This window comes from Platalea leucorodia, assembly GCF_965183815.1.
Source record: "Platalea leucorodia genome assembly, chromosome: 2".
NCBI classification, from domain to species: Eukaryota; Metazoa; Chordata; class Aves; order Pelecaniformes; family Threskiornithidae; genus Platalea; species Platalea leucorodia.
In genome coordinates, this window is record NC_138824.1 from 130,670,076 (window position 1) to 130,676,075 (window position 6,000).

The following is a 6,000-nucleotide window of genomic DNA, read 5'->3' on the forward strand; positions in this document are numbered from 1 at the left end:
CAGAATACTGTGCTGACATCCAGGCAGATAAATGGACCAACATCTTTTTTCCACTACAGTGAGGAAGAAAAACTCAAAGCCTGAGAATTCAGATAATAAGCCCGACGTAGAAATCTTTCCCTGTAGTCAGTTGAGTCTGTGATGTTTGATGTGTTGGCAGCATTAGGCAGGGATTCACATCTCTACCCAGAAACAATATCTCCTCTGTTAGGATGAAATTTTTTGAGATTCACCGCAGCCCAGGAATGGCCTCAAAAGAGTATGTTACTTAAAACTGTAAACACAAGTTTTTTCTCTCCAATAAAACATACAGCCAAACTGAGAATGACAACAATAGAACTGGTAAGTAATTCAGCCACCACTGTAGAAAATAAGTAGGATGTCCTTGATGTCACAACTTTGCAGGGTTGTACTTAGAATTGCATTTAGATGGAGGACTTGGCTGTCTATACTTGTTTTATGAGTCCTGGTAGTGTTATACGTGGGGTTGTTGAAGGCAGCACCTTGTCTCTGGCAGCCTGTGCAGTTGGCCGTGTCAGTGTCCTTTGCGTGTGTCTCTGGGTTACACACCCAACCTCACTACTGGCTGAACCCGCAATCTGGGAAGCAGCAGCCATGTCTTCGACAGAGAGACCCCAGCTGGGCTCCAGCAGCCAAGCAGGAGGAGTTACCAGGGCTGAAGCCCACCACACATCCCTTAACTCTGCTTACACACTAAACTTGAAAAGTGAGTTGGCCAAAAAGAAACTCTGGCACTGGTGTTTCTCCAGAGAAAAACTAGCTTGTGCAACTTTATTGGTCATTGCTTTTGCTTTATGTCTGTCGTGGTTTAACCCCAGCCAGCAACCAACCACCACACAGCCGCTCGCTCACTCCCCCCCGGTGGGATGGGGGAGAGAATCGGAAGAGTAAAAGTGAGAAAACTCATGGGTTGAGACAAAGACAGTTTAATAGGCAAAGCAAAAGCCACACGCACAAGCAAAGCAAAGCAAGGAATTCATTCACTACTTCCCAGCGGCAGGCAGGTGTTCAGCCATCTCCAGGAAAGCAGGGCTCCATCACGCGTAACGGTTACTTGGGAAGACAAAACGCCATCACTCCGAACGTCCCCCCCTTCCTTCTTCTTCCCCCAGCTTATATACTGAGCATGATGTCACATGGTATGGAATAGCCCTTTGGCCAGTCTGGGTCAGCTGCCCTAGCTATGCTCCCTCCCAGCTTCCTATGCACCTGGCAGAGCACAAGAAGCTAAAAAGTCCTTGACTAGTGTAAACTCTACTCAGCAAGAACCAAAACATCAGTGTCTTATCAACATTATTCTCATCCTAAATCCAAAACACAGCACTCCACCAGCCACTAAGAAGAAAACCAACTCTATCCCAGCTGAAACCAGGACAATGTCCTTGTTCCATGGTAGGTTTTCACCCTTTGTTTCCTTATTGCTGATCAGCTGCTTCCAGGAACTATCATGGGCTTTCTTGAAAGAGCATCTTGTGTGTTGAAATCCTACAGATCAGCAGATGCTATCGGATTTCCCTTTTTCTTGCAGTTGTTGTAGGATGTTCTTCTACTTCTGCTGTGTCGAAAGCAATAAGACAGCATCCTGAAAAATTCCTTTCACTAAAAAAAAAATTATCTCCAAAAAAAGCGTAAAACACCAAATTGAGGCCTAAGGCCAGAATCACAGATTTACAGAAAAAGAGAAGGTGGGAAGGAACCGCTGGAGGCCATTAGTCCAATATCCTGCTGACAACAGGGCTGAATTCCAAAGTTAGGTGATGTTCCTCAAGGTCTTGTCCAGGTGAGTTCTGAACATAGAATCACAGAATCATAGAACGGATTGGGTTGGAAGAGACCTTTAAAGATCATCTAGTCCAACTCCCCTGCCATGGGCAGGGACATCTTTCACTCCATCAAGCTGCTCAAAGCCCCGTCCAACCTGACCTTGAACACTTCCAGAGATGGGGCCTCCACAACTTCTCTGGGCAACCTGCTCCAGTGCCTCACCACCCTCATCATAAAAGATTTCTTCCGTATGTCCAATCTAAATCTACCCTCTTTCAATCCAAAAGGCCCTGGTAGAAAGTCTCTCTCTGTCTTTCTTATAAGCCCTCTTTATATATTGAAAGGCCCCAATAAGGTCTCTCCAGAGCCTTCTCTTCTCCAGGCTGAACAACCCCAACTCCCTCAGCTTTTCTTCATAGCAGAGCCGTTCCAGCCCTCTGATAATTTTCATGGTCCTCCTCTGGACCCGCTCTAACAGGTCCATGTCTTTCTTGTGCTGAGGACCCCAGAGCTGGACACAGTGCTCCAGGTGGGATGTCAGCAAGAGCAGAGCAGAGGGGCAGAATCCCCTCCCTCGCCCTGCTGGCCACGCTTCTTTTGATGCAGCCCAGGATACGGTTGGCTTTCTTAGGCTGCGAGCACACATGGCCAGCTCATGTCCAGTTTTTCTCCCACCAGTATCCCCAAGTCCTTCTCCACAGGGTTGCTGTCAGTCCATTCATTCTCCAGTCTCTACTGGTCCTGGTGATTGCCCCAGCTCCCAGGTGCAGGACCTTGCACTTGGCCTTCTTGAACTTCATGGAATTCACATTGGGCCACTCCTCCAGCCTTTCAAGGTCCCTCTGGATGGCATCCTTCCCTCAAGCATATCAACTTTACCACTCAGCTTGGTGTCATCTGCAGACTTGCTGAGGGTGCACGCAATCCCACTGTCTGTGTCGCTGATGAATATATTAAATAGCATTGGTCCCACTACGGACCCTTGAGGGACACTATTTGTTACTTTGTTTCCACTTGGACATTGAGCTGTTGACTAATTAGGTGGAAGTGGCCATCCAGCCAGTTCCTTATGCATCTAACAGTCCATCCGTCAAACCCATATCTCTCAAATTTAGTGGCAAAAATGTTGTGTCAAAGGCCTTACAGAAGTCTAGGTAGGTGACATCCATAGCTTTTCCCTTTTCCACTGATGCAGTTACTCCATTGTAGAAGGCCACTAGATTAGTCAGGCACGCTTTGCCCTTGGTGAAGCCATGTTGGCTGTCTCTAAACACCTCCCTGTCTTCTATATGTTTTGACATGTCTTCCAGGAGGACCTGCTCCGTGACCTTACCAGGCATGGAGGTGAGCCTGACTGGTCAGTAATTCCCAGGGTCCTTTTTACCCTTTTAAACATGGGAGCAAAGTTTCACTTTTTCCAGTCACTGGGGACTTCATCTGACTGCCACGACTTTTCAAATATGATGAAGAGTGGCTTGGCAACTACATCAGCCCGTTCCCTCAGGACCCTGGGGCGCAGCTCCTTGGGTCTCATGGATTTGTGTATGTTGTCGTTCCTAAGGTGGTCTTCTCCTACGATGGGAGGGACTTCATTCCCCCAGTCCCTGTCTTGAGTTTCAGGTGCTTGAGAGATGTGGGAAGAGACAAGTGAGGCAAAAAAATTGTTGAGTACCTCAGCGTTATCCATGTCAGTTGTCACTAGTTCTCTTGTCATTTATTGGCGGGAGGGGAGGGCATGTTTTCATTAATCTTCCTTTTCTGGTCAACGTACCTGTAAAAGCCCTTCTTATTATTGTTGCCAAATTCATCTCCAGATGTGCGTTGGCTTTTCTGATCCCATCGCCTTGTGTTAGGAGCATAGTTACATCAGTTAGCAACATGAAAAAACTCCCTCTAGCCCTGCTCAGCGTAGTTGTACCTGATACTGGGAAGGACTTCTGTCTGCCTGAGTTGCTGAGGGAGATATTTTTGCTACACTCCTCTTATCATACTCTGTACCTCTCCTTGTACCTACCTAGCCTTTACTAGTGGAGGGAAGTCCTTAACTAAAATAATGCAGTGCTGTGGTGTGGGCAACCCTCAGGCAAAGTCAGTGTTTACACATGGGCTGCACTAACCATGATCTCAGTACATGTCACTCAACAATCGCACCCTTCTGGTGTTTGCACAAGTCATCATCCACTCATAATAATAATTGCCCTGACACAAGCTGTGATTTGGGAGGTTTGGACTGGACATTAAGAAAAACTTTGCCACTAGGAGTCAGTGCAGCACTGGACCGGGTACGAGATAGCGGACTTCATCAATATTTTCAACGCTTGGCTAGATAAAGTCACAGTGACCTGATGTGGTGTTGGGGATAGTCCCACTTAAAGCAGACTTTCTGAACAATGCTCCACTAATTCAATGACATGGAAATCCATGAACAACTGATAAATAACAAATGAATTCTTAGTTGTGCTTACAGCTCTAGCTTCTCACGCAGAGGGTCTCTTAATGTGCTTCCCTTTCCAGCTGCTGCCGTTGACTGGGAGCTGTTTCCATCACCAATCCTTTATATTCCTGTCATATTCATTCACCATCACCAAGGTGATAGCTTAATCCAATGGTATATTGAAGTTCAGATCATGTCATCTTTGTTTAACATCAATCCTTGACATCTTGTTAATCATAATGACAGGGCAAGAGAGAGTTCTGCAGAAATTCTGGGCAAGTACAGCAGAATTTTCTTCAGATACTACAAGGATGGATGAATTGAGAATACTGATAAAGAGCCAACTATTCCCTCTCCTCCCCATTCTTTTTCAGCTGCCCAGGAGCGCATTGAAAAAAAAAACAAAAACCAACATAGAGGTAGCGAGTGCTATTATTTATTTTTTTAGGAAGCAGGTATTCAGGTTATAGGCACCACAATCATCTGATACTGGCCACTGTAACCTGCAATTAATAGTCCAGTTAAGGATTAATTATGTCAACGATGCAAATAAGGATATTCCCGAAATGTTTGGTTTACATTTTAACTTCTCTAACAAGTACTATGAGAGAGCAGTAAAAAGGAGTTTCTTGTATTAAGTCTTTCCTTTTTCTTTAAAACCCTTTTGCCGCTGGCAGGCTGCTGGCCCCAGGGCCAAAGGCACAAGGCTGTTGCACATGATGGCAACCAGTTCCTCAGGACGCACTGGTCCCAGCTTCGTTGCCCACCTCTTTCCAATCAAAGCCATCATAGCAAAGCTTTCCCCCCCCGTCCAAATGAAAGGCAAGCTTCGTTACTAGCAGTGACCCCCCAAACCATACAAAGGAAGCTCATTTAGGGTCAGCTCGCTGCAGCTACATCTTGTCTTTCTCCAGAGGATGGCAGCAGAGGTCAAGCAACCCTGAAGAACCCTTCTCCCCTCCCTGGTCCAGACGACGCTGAGCTCCCTGCTATTTCCAGGCTTGAGCTCACAGAGTTTTCCAACGGCTGGAATAAAGTAGTACTCTGGAGCGACAAAATCTGCACAGTAGTTGCAGGTAATACCAAGAGAAAATACAGTGAGCGGTGCAAGAGGAGAAGAACCTGGTCACTCGGCCCCTTGCTGCTCTGCCCGGAGCAGGCCCCCACCACAGCACTGGTTTGCCTGTTGAAAATAAAATGCGTTCATTGCGGCAAGCAATGGAAAGTGCGTTACATATGATTTGGCTAGCATACAACAGGGCCTGTGCAAATTCGTGAGATAAGTAGCTTTCAGTGTCGAATGATGGTGAACATACCTTATACGAACTGCAGATTTTTTTTCTTGAAGTAAGTAAGTTCTCTCTTTCATGGTGAGATATTTCCAGAATAAAATGAAAATACTATGTGTTTAAATAAATATGTCTGTATGGACATATATAATCATATATATGTATAGTAATAGATGTAGATGGTACTATTGTAGATGATAATCAAAAGCACCAATACTGTTGTACTAAAAACAGAAAGAAAGGTCACAGTGTAGAACCCAGAAATAGTGTGTAAATAGAGACCTATTAGCATGGTATAAAAACAGATTAAAAGTCAAAATTTTAAAGCAGAAGCATGGGAAAATAAACATACATCTTTGCAGACATTTTAGTTTGCAGTAACTACCAAATATTGTAAATGGTGCTTTATATTGTCTGTTTTGAAATTAAATAATTGAATTTGGTCAGAGATGGTGTTTCACGCAATTGACAAGCAACAATATTATTGTGCTA